Below are 14,224 nucleotides of genomic sequence, written 5' to 3'. Positions count from 1 at the left end.
TAACGCCTGATAAGCAACCACACAAAAAATATACACATTGGGGGGGGGAGGGGGAGGAGGAGAACGAACAGCTTTCCTTTCCTCTTTGAGGGGGGGGCAAGGGGGGAGGGGAGGGGAAATAAAAGAGAAGGAAAAAGCAAAGGATACAAAGACTAAGATGCAGATACGGAGAAGGATTTTTTTTTTGTGGGGGGGGGGAGGAGAGAGAGCCGTGTCAGCCATGTCTTGCTTGGGTGTGCATAAGCATGTGTGTTGCCTGTCCATCCCCAGTATTTACAAACCTGCAGCTGCGGCAGCTCATGGAGTCTGTGAAGGAAAAGAAGGGAGGGGAAGAAAGGAGGGGGAAGGAAGAGCGACCAAGGAAGGAAGGAAGGAAGGGAGAAAGGCAGCAAGGAAAGAGCGAAGGGAGGAGGAGAGAGACAAGGCAGCCACAGCAGACAAAGGAACTCGGCAAAGCCTGACAGACACACTCACACGCGCATACAGCCGCAGCGTGAGGGGAACTGTGGAAATGTCTGCTGCTTCCTGACACGGCGATTCGGCTCCCTTACTCGGAGAGTGGAAAAGGGGGGGGGGGAGGGGGAGCGCATTCCCCCAGCACCAACAGTTTCCTCTCTCTCTCTCTCTCTCACACACACACACACACACACACACACACACAAACGCCGCCCGAGGTAGCCTTCCCCGCCTGCCCCCTCCCCGCGGGCAAGAGGGAGACCATTCCCACGGCTCTTGGGGGGAGGGCGAGAAGTGGGGAATCCGGGCGCCCCTCGAGGGGCCCCCGCCTGGCACACAATAGCGGGGAGGAACCAGAGAGCGCTGAGGCGACCGGGGGGGGGGGGTGAGAGAGACCGAAGCCAGGGCTGGCGCCTCCCCCAAAGGAGGAGCAATTAGAGCGCGGCGCGAGGGGAGGGGGCGGAGGGTCTGCTCCGCTCCCCCACCAGGTTGCCGAGGGCTCCCCTCTGGCTCCGCTCCCGCTTTCTTCGGGGAAAGAGCTTCCGGGAGGGAGGGGGCGAGGGAGAAGAGGAGGAGGAGGAGGGGCAGCCCAGGCCCGCCGCGAATGCATAATAAATAACTCCAACCCCAGGGGAGGGGAGGGGAGCGGCGCCTCCCCCACAGCGCCACCCTCCGGTTGTGGCCGGTATCGACCGGCCGAGCCAAGGGCGGCGCGGCAACTCCCGCTTCTCCCCCTCCCTTCTCCTCCGCGCTCGCCTTCTCTCACCTGCTGCCGGAGCCTCGTCCTTCGCGGCTTCCTCCGCCGCCTCCGCCTTCGCCCGGGCAGGCGTGAGGTGCCCGGCGGGGGGGTGGCGTAGGCGGTGGGGCCAGAGCTGCAGAGGCTTCGCCACCCCCGTTTGCCCGTCCAGGCCGCTCAGCTCCTCGGCGGCGGCGGCGGCTGCTGCGGCTCCCCTTGTCTCGCTTGGCCCCCTCCTTCGCCGCCGCTGTTTAGCCCTCCTCTCGCTTGCCACATTGGGAGCCTCCCCTCTGCCTGCGCTGGAGCCGCTGCCAGGAGAGAGGCCTCCGCACCTTCCTGCCAAATAATGAGCCGCTCCAAACACGCGACCCCGCCCTCCTCCGTTTTGCGGCGCGCAGGCGCAATGCCTCCCTTGAACTGCGACAGGAGAGAAGCGCCTCGAGCTCGCACACTGCTTCCCTCCTACCCCGATCCGGGAATCCCAACGGTCGGCTGGCTCCGGCCGGGGAAGCTGCCGGGCTGGACGGCATCCGCGGCGCTGGGCTTGGGCTGGGGTGCCCTTGGGGGAGGCGGTCCTCTGGCACCCCGGAGCAATCCACGCGGCTAACTTGGTGTTGGACGCCCTCCTCCTATGTCTTATTTTCAGGCAGCGAAGAGAATCCGTTTTAGCCCAATCCGAGGTACCTGCGTTCAAGTGATATCCTGCATTTCCCGTAGAAAGCTGAAGAGTACCTCATGATTTCTGCAGGGTCACGCACTTTCAGCGCAGATGGCAAAGCTCTTGTGCGGAGTATGAAATGAATGAGGTGTGCAAAAGTTGGCGTTTGAGCGGGCTGATGAAAGCACTAGCGTGTGTACCATCAGCATTGCCCCACACGTTGAGAATTTATTCCAACTCCCTACTTTGGGACTGAAAAGTGTTGCAGGTAAAGCCCACAGTACCAACTACGTAGTATCAATAAACAACTGCTCTGGCTCACAGATGTGGCACAAATGGGCTTCCTCTTGAGTCCCAGGGTTGACTATTATTTTTGGCAGCAAAGCAAACCCTTTGCAGCTGCTACTTTTTGTTTGATGGACAGAACCAGACTGTACTCTTAGTCAAGATGTCCTTCTCTGGGTTGCTAAGCTCTTGGAAGATCTGGGAGGCATGGCTGTAAGGTGCATGCAAACATTGCTTAGGTAAATTCCTATGAAAACAGAAATAACAAATATGGATTATTTTTAAAAATTTGGAAGTAAATCCAGATGATTTCTCATCCCAATCCAACTAAGTATATTTTATTCACACCCAAACAGATACTCTTCAGATGAAATTAATTGGCAATAATTGTGAACAGGTGTTGAGAAGAAGCTTCCTCTGGAAAAGAGAAAAATGGCTCTTACTATTATATTTTTAAAACACTTTTCACAGATTAAAAAAATCGAAACTTTTGTAACAAGCTGTAGCTTCAAAAATACAGATAAAGGGTTTATTCTCAGCAGGTGGCAGCAGTTGGCAACTTTGCTGTATTTAGATTTGGAAACTAAGCAGGATTGGCCAGTTTAGTCCTTGGATGAGAGACTTCCGCAGAATATCAAAGCAATTGGTTAGTTTGGGAAGTTAAAAAACATCATTGAAGAAGGCAATAGCAAACTATTTTGTTTACTCCTGTTAAGGAAACAATGTAGATAAGACTGTGAAGATGATTTTACTGTATCTTTTTAAAAATCCATCTTGGTGAATTGGTCAATTCTGGTGAACTTCAAAATCTCATTCAGCTCAGCTCCTGCTCCATAATTTATTCAGTTTCTCTAAAATTAATTGCACTTTATTCACAGAGCTTTTCCAAAGAAGTTGGCAATTGCCCTAGGTCTCACATATCATCGACTCTTTATCCATCAGTATCTGCAGAGGAAGTTAAGGCGTGCAACACAGTAGCTGGTGCAGAACAGCTAAATCTCATTCCTTTTGCATGTGCATCAGTGGGACATGAACATACAAAAGGAGTTTAGTCCATATGCTGCAACTACCTTCTTGCTTTTTTAACACAGGCACACCTTTGTGGCAGCTGCTGCCATATCTAAAGTATGTCAGTAATTTATCACATGAAATGATGCTTTTATAATGCTCTTATTTTAGTATTTGGGTTTCCTCATATTTCTATTTTTGGGACCATCTGGCAGAAAATCATGAAAGACAATTGTTTAAACCATTATTATTGCTAGCTTTCTAGGAAAAGGGATGGTACTGTAATGTGCTTCTTAAACTATTTTATCCCAAGGCCCTTTTTCATTTTGCAAAATTGTAGAGGACCCCTAGAAAGCTTTCGTTTGTGTGTGTTATACTTATCAATATTTACTGTATTAACAATTAAAATTGACATATTGGTTGCTGCTACCACATCTCATGATTTTAATATTGTATTATTTTTCAACATAGGCCACAAATAATTTTGTTTTTGCAAACCTCTGAGAGGGTCTTGGGGGACCCTCAGTGGTCCTTTGATCACACTTTAAGGAATAATGACCTAGAAGAAATATGTACATGTTTATTATAGCTAACTGTGCTTGTGGAATTGATAAGAAACAGTTAATGGCAAACCCATAACCCAGACACTTAGTCCTGTAGGCGGTTTTCATTGATAGGTGCTTAAAGTAGGACTGTCAACTTTGAAAATGAGCATGGCTGTGGCCATTTTCCCTATTCATTTTTGGTTGACACATTGAAGGGGGGAGGGGGGTTGCCAGGCACTTCACTAGTCAAAATATCTTTGGTCTTGTGGGAACCAAGGTCATCGGCTGCTGCTGAGACTGCTGGCTGGGTGTTTTGTTCAAAGCCCGCCAAGATGATGTATTGGGGAATGTAGTTGCTTGCATAGCTTTAGAGGTGGGATTTCTTAACTTAGTATTGGGGAATTGTTATATGTGTCTTCAGACTTGGTTTCACTTTTGACGTGCCAATACTTTGTAACTAATAAACATGTTCTTTGAGGAATTTCCTAGCCTGGGAGTTCTGCTTTATTTGTCTCTGTCTGTCAGAACCATGACATTAAGCTAAGTCTCATAAAACTTCGTTTTCTCAGAGTGCTGGGCTCCGACCGCCTACCCACTCACTTTGGGGAGAGTGGTAAAGACTCGGCAAGGACTCGAGATGGAGGAAAAAATTGAAACCGCTGCTAGCCGCAACGGGACTCAGACTGTCGGACTGCAGGCAGGCACTCCAGACACTGAGGAGGTGTCACTGGCGGGCTCAGCCAATGATCCAACCTGGGAAGCTGGTACTAGAGGAAGGAGCTACAGCCTTAGCTGACCTCTTCCAAGCCGAGGCTGTCCCTCAGCACAGAAGCACTCCTGTAACCACTGGAGAGAAGCTCCTGTTGCTGCCATCCCAGGGTTCTTTATCTTCATGAGTCTGCATAACAGGTAAGTTGCCAGTGATATGTTAGCAGAGTTGCAATAGACCATCTGGCACAAAGCACATCTCCAACCCAAACCATTTTATTATGCCCAGTATCTAATTGGACACTAACATCCAGAGCTTTTCCCTCGTGCACCATTAAGTGGATTAGAGTTCACCCTCCTCATGATCACACGTATCAACCACATCAGCAACATATAACTCATAATCGTTACTTTCGTTCTGTGATGATTGTTCAGTTACAGGTTACATACTTAAAAAACCAGATTTATAAACTTGCAATTCCTGTCTAATCACCCCTACTCAAAACATTGTTAAATTACTGATCTAAAATAAAAGTAAGTGTGAAAATAATGAAGGCCAGTGAGGCTTCCCTCCATCAAAATGAAAGCTGATAGGAAGAGGTTATCAGCTAGGCTAGGGTGTCATTCAGAAGAAGCTGAGAGCTCAGTGAAAGGGTGAATTAATTAGCTTCTTTCCTGCTCGTTATACTATTCAGTTGCATAATGTGTTGGGTCCTAAGCAGCAATTTCCAATTAATCCAAATCTACACATTACTACAGTTTTACTCCCTGTTTGGAAGGGAATTGTTTTCTTCTGATATCTGGAATGCTACCTTCAGATAACAATATTCTATAATATTTCCATTAAAATGAGTGGTTTAGTTTTGGATCACAGGCTCTTATTTCTTATGTTTACCCAACCATTCTATGCCCTTGTTTGGTACAAAGGTGTTGATTTAAAATGGAATATCATCCTTTTTGGTTATGATTCCTCTCATTACTCCTGTTTGCAAACAGATGGATGGTTTTAACATGACTCCTTAAGCCAATCATAAATCATCTAGTAAATATTCTTGTTTGCAAATTAGTTTCTGCTTAAACATGGGTAGTTTCTCAGGTTCGGTCAGGGGCCACATTTTCTATGATGATTGTCCAAATACCATTCAACATTTCTCCGTAAGGTAGAATTTTTTTCTTTTAAAAAAGTACTGAAAGTACCTTGACCAAACGATTTATCAAGAACTTACAGACTACATGTCCTGTGTAAGTTGGTCTACTGGTTTAGGAACCAGGACAGAATCCCACCTTAGCCATGAAAGCCAGCTGGCTGACCTTGGGCCAGTCACTCTCTCAGCCCAACTTACCTCACAGGGTTGTTGTGAGGAAAATAGGAGGAAGACAGTGTATGAGATACGTTCACTGCCCCGAGTTATTTCTAAAAATAATAAAGGTTTAGTTTTAGTTTAGTTTTAGTTTTATTAAATTTTTATACCGCCCTTCTCCCGAAGGACTCAGGGCGGTGAACAGGGCATATAATAAAAATACAAAACTACAAAAGTTAAAATAGAATTAAATTAATGCCCAAGATAAAACAATAAAATATACAAATATTTAAAACCCAAATTAACTCCCCATCAGGCCAGGCCAGCTTGTTCAAATAGGTGGGTCTTTAACCCGCGCCGGAAGGAGCGGAGATCCGGTGCCATCCGGAGCTCCACCGGCAGTTGATTCCACAAAGCCGGGGCGCCCACAGAGAAGGCCCCAGAGAAGGTGAGATACAAATAAGTAAGTAAATGGCAAAGTCAGTACAGATTAGCTTTCAGAAAGGGGTGTACACTTACCTTATGCATTGTTTTCAGGTTGAGGGGAAAAAATGATTCAGTTCTTCCGCAGGAATAAAAAAAGTGGTATAAGGGGCCTGAGAGGAAGACTTTGTTTCTGGTTCCCCCATGCCCTGCCCATTAACCAAAATCCACCTCCACCCTGGATACATTTAAAATGAAATGACATACAGTGTCACAGGGCAGGTTTCAAAATACCTACTGGGTGATGAAAACTGGACGGTGGAACAAAGGCAAGGGGACTGGGAGAAATGGAACAGAAAATGATGATGAAGGAAGGAAGAAGTAAGTTTCAGGTGAAAATGGCAACACAATAAATGCGTTTAAGGTTCCTTGTTTGATAAGTGAGAAGCATAAGATGGGCATGCCTCCGTATTTGTTACCTGAATTTTGAATATGATGAGAACACAGTAAAGATTTACTGAAGGTATGAGAACAGCCTAATATCAAGTTCTTTTCATCATAGCACAATAGCCAATTCACACATTCAAAAGAAAGCTTCGGCGTGAATGTTTAAACTGACCCTTAACAAATTCATCAAAACCAGGCTTAGCTTTGTTTTTAAAGAAATTGCCTGAAGTGATAAGACACAATGATCCATGTCTCATCCAATATTCACACATAAAACCATTTTATGGCCTAATTATTTTAACAGTTTCCATATGAATAAAATAAGTTAACCTATGAACTCAGAATATCTCTCCTGTTGACAGAATAAGGACAGTCAAAGGTTTTTTTAAAAAAATCTTCAGTTATGTTAATTTATGTCTTTAATTCAAAAACACTTATTATGATTGCCCTATTATAAAATAGGATAACGTAATTGTTCATTGATTTTCAAAATCATTGGCTGCTTTGTAAATTGCATTATGTGGCTGGTTTTAGGCTTAGCATCCTGTTTGAACTCGCCATTGCAGCTTGTAAAGTATTGGGCAGAATGTTGTGAGAACTCTAGCAATTTTTTTTCTTCAATAAACCTGTAGCTTAAGCAAACTCACAACTAAAGGTTTAGCGTTTGACTAATAAAAAGAGCATGATAATAAGCAAGAGAGAGTATCGCTACCTAAGATTCTAGACAATCATTGCTAGTTCAGTTAGATAAAACAGCTATGTATCGGTAGTCATCATCATTCATTGGCATCCTTCAGTCTTGAGAGACTATGGTATCGTGCTCTGGAAAGAGGTCCTAAAGCAGCATCTGGTGTGGCTAAAAAGGCCAATTCGAGAGTGGCAGTCCCTTCCACACTGAGGGCAGGTATAATCTGTCCCCTGTCCAGCCCCCAGATTTTGCTGGTTCAGGGACTGCCTCTTTGCCTCAGCCTGCTGCACAAGTGTCTCTTCGAATTGGAGAAGGCCATGCTGTGTCTTTAGCCTCCAAGTTGAATGATCAGAGGTCAAGGTTTCCCAGCTGTTAATGTCCATTCCCAAGGCCTTTAGATCCCTCTTGCAGATATCCTTATATCGCAACTCTGGACTCCCTCTGGGGTGCTTTCACTGCAATAGTTCTCCGTACAGGAGATCTTTCGGAATCTAACCATCAGCCATTCTCACGACATGCCGAAGCCAGTGTACTTGTACTGCTACCAGTACCGGTAGTACTGAAGAGCAAAATGTGCTTCAGAGCATATGTGGGCTTGCACACAACAACCATTGGTAACCCCTTCAATCAAACATGTTTCTTTCCAGGATTGCATTGCAACTCCAGGGAGTAGCTACATGATCCTAGGTAAAAACCTACCTGCTTTATTGAGTTTCTAACAGGTGTTATGTGAAAACCACCCTACATACTCAAGCTCCTTTATGCCTCTTGATCCAGAGGCTTGCATGGCCTTAGTAGATACTACTAAAACTATTTGTGACTTCTTAAAATATTTTATCAATTGTTGGAAGATTTACCCTGACAAAACTCCCATATTCTCATCCCCATTAGAAAAACATGCAGACATACTTTTTTCTGTAAAAACCTTTTGCTGTATTTCTGTGACACCTCATAAAATGTTGCAAAACGCCCACTTGCCTGAGGCAAGCCAGCAGTTGGGAAACTCAGATAGCAAATCCATCAAGAACTCCTTGCCCTGCCCCTGATGGAATTAACTCCCAAAATAGAAATTGGACAAAAGAAATATTACTTGACAAGAAAGGGAACATTGGACAACCATTAAAACACAAAAGGAGGAACCAGCAAACCTACAGCCCTAGAGCAGAAAAAGCATATAAAAATCACAACTCAGGACTGGGAGACCACCTTGCAAGGCAGGAACGCTGAAGTCACTTCTCTGTCACTTTTTTGCCTTTCTGCAATAAAGACCTGCTTTGCGGTAGCTGCTGTCCTCAAATTTCTTCATCATTGGCTTTCCCCAGCTGGAAACGAACCGGGAAATTCTGACACCTTAATAAACAAACAAAATCTTTTTGTGTCATTTTTTTCCTGACACAAATCTCAGAAGATTTTGTTAATTTTGTTTCACTTCAGATTTCTGTATCAATTGTTTTATTGTTTAGGTTAGAATCCTGAAGCATTGCAACATTATAAGATGTGTATACATTCCAAACGTTTTCAATTTCTTCTTGTTGTTGTTGTTAGCTGCGAAGTCATGTCCGACCCATCGCGACCCCATGGACAACGTTCCTCCAGGCCTTCCTGTCCTCTACCATCTTCTGGAGTCCATTTAAGCTCACACCTACTTCTTCAGTGACTCCATCCAGCCACCTCATTCTCTGTCGTCCCCTTCTTCTATTGCCCTCAATCTTTCCCAGCATTAGGCTCTTCTCCAGTGAGTCCTTCCTTCTCATTAGGTGGCCAAAGTATTTGAGTTTCAACTTCAGGATCTGGCTTTCTAAAGAGCAGTCTCCTCTGGGACTGACTAGTTTGATCGCCTTGCAGTCCAAGGGACTCGCAGAAGTCTTCTCCAGCACCATAGTTCAAAGGCCTCAATTCTTTAGCGCTCAGACTTTCTTATGGTCCAACTTTCACTGCCATACATTGCAACTGGGAAGACCATAGCCTTGACTATACGCACTTTTGTTGACAGGGTGATGTCTCTGCTTTTTAGTGTGCTGTCTAGATTTGCTATGGCTTTCCTCCCCAGGAGCAAGTGTCTTTTAATTTCTTGGCTACAGTCCCCATCTGCAGTGATCTTGGAGCCCAGGAAAATAAAATCTGTCACTACCTCCATTTCTTCCCCATCTATTTGCCAGGAATTGAGAGGGCCAGATGCCATGATCTTGGTTTTCTTAATGTTAAGTTTCAAGCCAACTTTTGCACTCTCCTTCTTCACCCGCAACAAGAGGCTCTTTAGTTCTTCTTCACTTTCTGCCATTAGAATGGTATCATCTGCATATCTTAGGTTGTTGATATTTCTCCTGGCAATCTTAATTCCAACTTTTGATTCATCTAGCCCTGCCTTTCTCATGATGTGTTCTGCATATAAGTTAAATAGGCAGGGTGACAGTATACAGCCTTGCCGGACTCCTTTCCCAATTTTGAACCAATCAGTGGTTCCATGTCCAGTTCTCACTGTTGCTTCTTGAGCCACACATAGGTTTCTCAAGAGACAAATAAGATGGTCTGGTACTCCCATCTGTTTAAGAACTTGCCACAGTTTGTTGTGATCCACACAATCAAAGGCTTTAGCATAGTCAATGAAGCAGAAGTAGATGTTTTTCTGGAACTCCCTAGCTTTCTCCATGATCCAGCGTATGTTGGCAATTTGATCTCTAGTTCCTCTGCCTCTTCGAAATCCTGCCTGTATTTCTGGTAGTTCTCGATCCACATACTGCTGGAGTCTAGCTTGTAGGGTTTTAAGCATAACTTTACTAGCGTGTGAAATGAGTGCAATGGTGCGATAGTTTGAACATTCTTTGGCACTGCCTTTCTTTGGAATTGGAATGTAAACTGATCTTTTCCAATCCTGTGGCCACTGTTGAGTTTTCCAACTTTGCTGGCAAATTGAGTGTAACACTTTTACTGCATCGTCTTTTAAGATTTTGAATAGCTCAGCTAGAATACTGTCACCTCCACTAGCTTTGTTGTTGCTCAGCTTTTCTAAGGCCCACTTCACTTCACATTCTAGGATGTCTGGCTCGAGGTCAGTGACCACCTCATTGAGGTTATCAGGGACGTTAAGCTCATTCTTGTATAGTTCTTCTGTGTAATTTTACCATCTCTTCTTAATCTCTTTGAATCTCTTTGTAATCTTTTTTTATTCACCTTTCTTCCTTATTTTCTTTGTTTTTGTCATATTTGCGTGTTTTTAATCTTGTTTAAATTTCTTCAAGAAAAATTATATTTTAATATAATAAAATACATTACACTGGTTAATTTTACCCTAATATAGATTAACAAAATCAATTTTATTTGGGAACTGGGATCAGTTATATAGAGATGCTCAGTACAGATTGGACACAGAGAGTTCCATAGCTCTTCTTCAGCACTTTCTGTTGAAAATATTCTCAGATAATAAGGCTGGATAGAATCTTCACCCATGTTTCTAGAGAATTAGTGTCAGTCCATGGATACCAGCCTTCCCCAACTGCTTGTCTTAAAGATACATTGAATTCATACCACTGTGGCACAGTTTATTTGATGGGCTATAGCAAAGTAATATAATATTAATAATAATAATAATAATAATAATAATAATAATAATAATAATAATAAGAAGAAGAAGAAGAAGAAGAAGAAGAAGAAGAAGAAGAAGAAGAAGAAAAAGAAGAAGAAGAAGAAGAAGAAGAAGAAGTAGTAGTAGTAGTAGTAGTTGGAAGGAACCTTGGAGGTCATCTAGTCCAACCCCCTGCAGATGTTAACCCTACTCAATAAAAGAAAAAAGGAATCTAGTTTGTAATAGGTAAGCTTCATGTTGAAATGTTCTGTTCTTGACTACTGATAAGCAAAACCATTATCTGGTTTTTGGCATGGGTGAAAAAATTGGGTGCATATGTGTGTGTATGTACTGTATGTATGTATGTATTAAAATAGCAAAAATCTCAGAAAATTGTCAAATCTCTCAAGATGTTAGCATTCTTAAATAAAACAAAATCTTGTCAAATTTGAGGACTTTACAAGATTTCAGCTACTTTGAAAAAAATCATTTCTTGAATTTTAGAGATCTGCAGAGGATAGCTAGGGACACCACATGTGACTGGGTAAACCACAGTTACCACATTACCTACAAGTAATTTATGGAATAGTTATTGCAAAATTTGAATGATGTAATGTTCTACATGAAGGTAGAGGGAACCACTGACCTAGCCTAAGAAAAATAAGGTGTAGGGGCCAATGGTTGGGAAATACTGTGCTTCAATAAGATAACCACTAAAGTTTCAGGAACCTTTCACTTGAGATTCCAGGTTTCAAATTGATTACATGACATCCATAAGATGTCTTCAAATGAAATACATATCTTGGGTCACTTATTCTTAGAATTATCAGTTTTTCTGTGGGCACCAATGAACCTTTGGGCACTTTGCTTGGCTGCATGAGAACAGTGCCCCATCTGCTAGTGTGTGTTTGTGTGTGTGTGTGTGTAAGAGAGAGAGGGGTGGAGAGAAAGAGGAGAAAGAGAGATGATATATACACATACACCCAGTGGTGGGATTAAAATAATTTAACAACCGGTTCTCTGCCCTAATGACCGTTTTAAGTATCAAAAAACAATATACTGAAAGGTTTAGTATTTCATGCATTTAATACTTAAATAAGAACAATAAAAGAGGCACACAAAACTAGATTATGTTATAAGAAAGAGTTTTAAAATATTAATGAAAAAAATATTAAATAATACCTGACAAGAAACAATAAAACTGTTATTGAAGATATTTCCATATTGCTTCTTGATTGGCGTCCTCACTTGCAATTTTCTTCGCTTTTATCCAAGTGCTCTGTGTAGCTAGACAGGAAAAAGTTCCAGAGCCACAACCCCAGCTAATATTTGGTGGCCTCGCTCCCTTTCCTGTAAGCACCAGTCGTGAAACTAGAGAGATGAAGCGTCTATTCCTGAAATTACCTCTGAGAAGCACCACCTAGTTTTCGCCTGAGTGACGTGATCGAAAGTGTCCCATCTCCATTTGGTTTCCGTCGCTCCTCGCTCGGACTTTTGGGGAGGTCTTTTTTTTCCCCCGCCTGGAAGTTGAATGAAAACCAGACGTGTTCTAGAAAACACAGATTTATCATAACCAGTTCGCTGAACTCAACCAAAAATTAAGTATCGCTTCTGCCGAACCTGTGCGAACCAGCTGAATCCCACCACTGCAAACCCCCTCTCCCCGCCTTTGTCAGTCTTGAATCCTGATGTCTACCTGGACTAGCCCCTGCAATTCATTTAGGCAAGATTTTTTGGAAGTGCTTTGCTGTTGCCTTCTTGATCACCTCTAGACCTGATATCCTTTCCACAAGCTTATTATAAAAATTCAGGTGGATTTAACTCTATGTTTGGTTTGGGACTGAGCCCACTGAGACTGCAGTCATTTAAAATCTCACAGGCAGGTCCTTTTTTTAACAAAGATTTCACAGTAAAAGATACTTACATAGTTATAAAGTAGTCAGGCTAGAACTTCCAGTCCCAATCTAACCTATTTAGTTGTAGGGGGCTCAGTTTTTCTATCAGGGATTTCTCCTTTCATCCCAGTTTTAAGAAAATAGGGGGATGCTTCAGACTTTCCTGCCCAAAGCAGAAGTAATGAACTTAATAAAACACATTTCAGTTCTGAAACATAATAGATAACTTGCATATGGAGAACCCAATTTTAATTAAACTAATAAAACCACATTTCTAGATGCTGAAGAATCCTTTTTAGAAAATAGAAGACAATATCCCCACACACAGAATTTCAAAGAAAAACAGTACAACCAATTTAGCTGAATTATCTGTTTGACTAAGATGTTAGATTTTAGAAGACATTCACATTTTGTTGCTAGATGTAGAGAGTTTGTCTGGTCCATCAAATTAGATATTCTTGAATTTCTTGCTGCTTCCCCTTTGTAAATCTTGAGCACTATCCTTAATTTCATTTCACTTTAAGGGAGAAATCCCATCTCTTTCCCATGCTCTCTCTTTCTTAGGAATGGATAGATCTGCATCATTACGATCAATGTAGTCTTTTATCCTTAAGGAATAAGCTTTATAGCTGTGCCAGCTCGACCTGTGATCAGCAGATTTAAAGGGAAGGAGATGATATAGAGAAAGATGGAGTAAGGCTGAAACTGATGAGATAGGAACCAGTGATTCTCAGCCAAGATTATGTCAACATTGAGCCTCTGACTAATGGCCACGAAAAGGTTAAAAGTCTGTTTACTTGAAGCCAGAGGAGGAAAGGGCTAGAATGTATAGTATAGGGACATTGTAGTGGGCAGTTCTTCTGCGTATATAGGTCTTCTTTCTTATCTGCAATAAACGAATTTTATGTAGCCATGTTATGTTTGTGAAACCTCTGTTTTATCTGAACTCAAAGTTGAGCATCTGGAGTATCATTTCATTGCAGTGCCTAGTACAAAGTTTGATAATAGCAGATGTTCTGTAAATGGGTCAGCACCTATGTTAACAAAGGTTTAGAAAGCCCTACAGTATATTCTCAAAGTTTGAAATCTTTCTATAGACCAAAAGGAATGGGGACCTACTTGCAAAGGCTTCTAACTACCTTATAAAATAGCTCTTCAACTATCTAGGAACGAGCTCTAAAAGGAACGAATATAAAACTGTATTTTGTATAGAATGACTAAACTATTAAACTAATTCTTGTCCCAGAATTGTTGACCCCACAGAACAAACTAAGAAAGCATCAGTATGTCAGAATTTGGACTGTGATAATTCCCATCTCTTTTCAGAAACTGTGTTTGTACAGTATTTCCCATATGAAATCCAACCCAGAAAACTGTTACTTAAAATTAAATAATCACTCATTTTTATAATATATTTATGAAACCTAGTCTCTCAGCTGACCATGTCTTTCTTTATACAATGACCAATGATTAAATTATTTAAACTTGTCTGCACTCTCCACTATGATATTT

General features: G+C 42.4%; 1 protein-coding gene across 3 annotated transcripts in view; it reads right to left on the bottom strand.

Moving 5' to 3' along the window:
- Positions 1-1,534, bottom strand: part of SPIN1 (spindlin 1) — a 44,333-nt gene extending 42,799 nt beyond the window's left edge. For 2 of the 3 annotated variants that reach the window (XM_083352885.1, XM_083352884.1), the window contains exon 1: positions 1,223-1,534. The gene's annotated coding sequence lies outside the window, so the exon portion shown is untranslated. The remainder of the gene's footprint in view (positions 1-1,222) is intronic. The other variant, XM_083352886.1, reaches the window with a different exon arrangement.
- Positions 1,535-14,224: the final 12,690 nt, after the last annotated feature.

Source organism: Vipera ursinii, assembly GCF_947247035.1.
Source record: "Vipera ursinii genome assembly, chromosome: 2".
In the NCBI taxonomy this organism is placed as follows: Eukaryota; Metazoa; Chordata; class Lepidosauria; order Squamata; family Viperidae; genus Vipera; species Vipera ursinii.
Note: the sequence above shows the minus strand (reverse complement) of the source record. Positions and strands in the feature narration are given on the sequence as shown.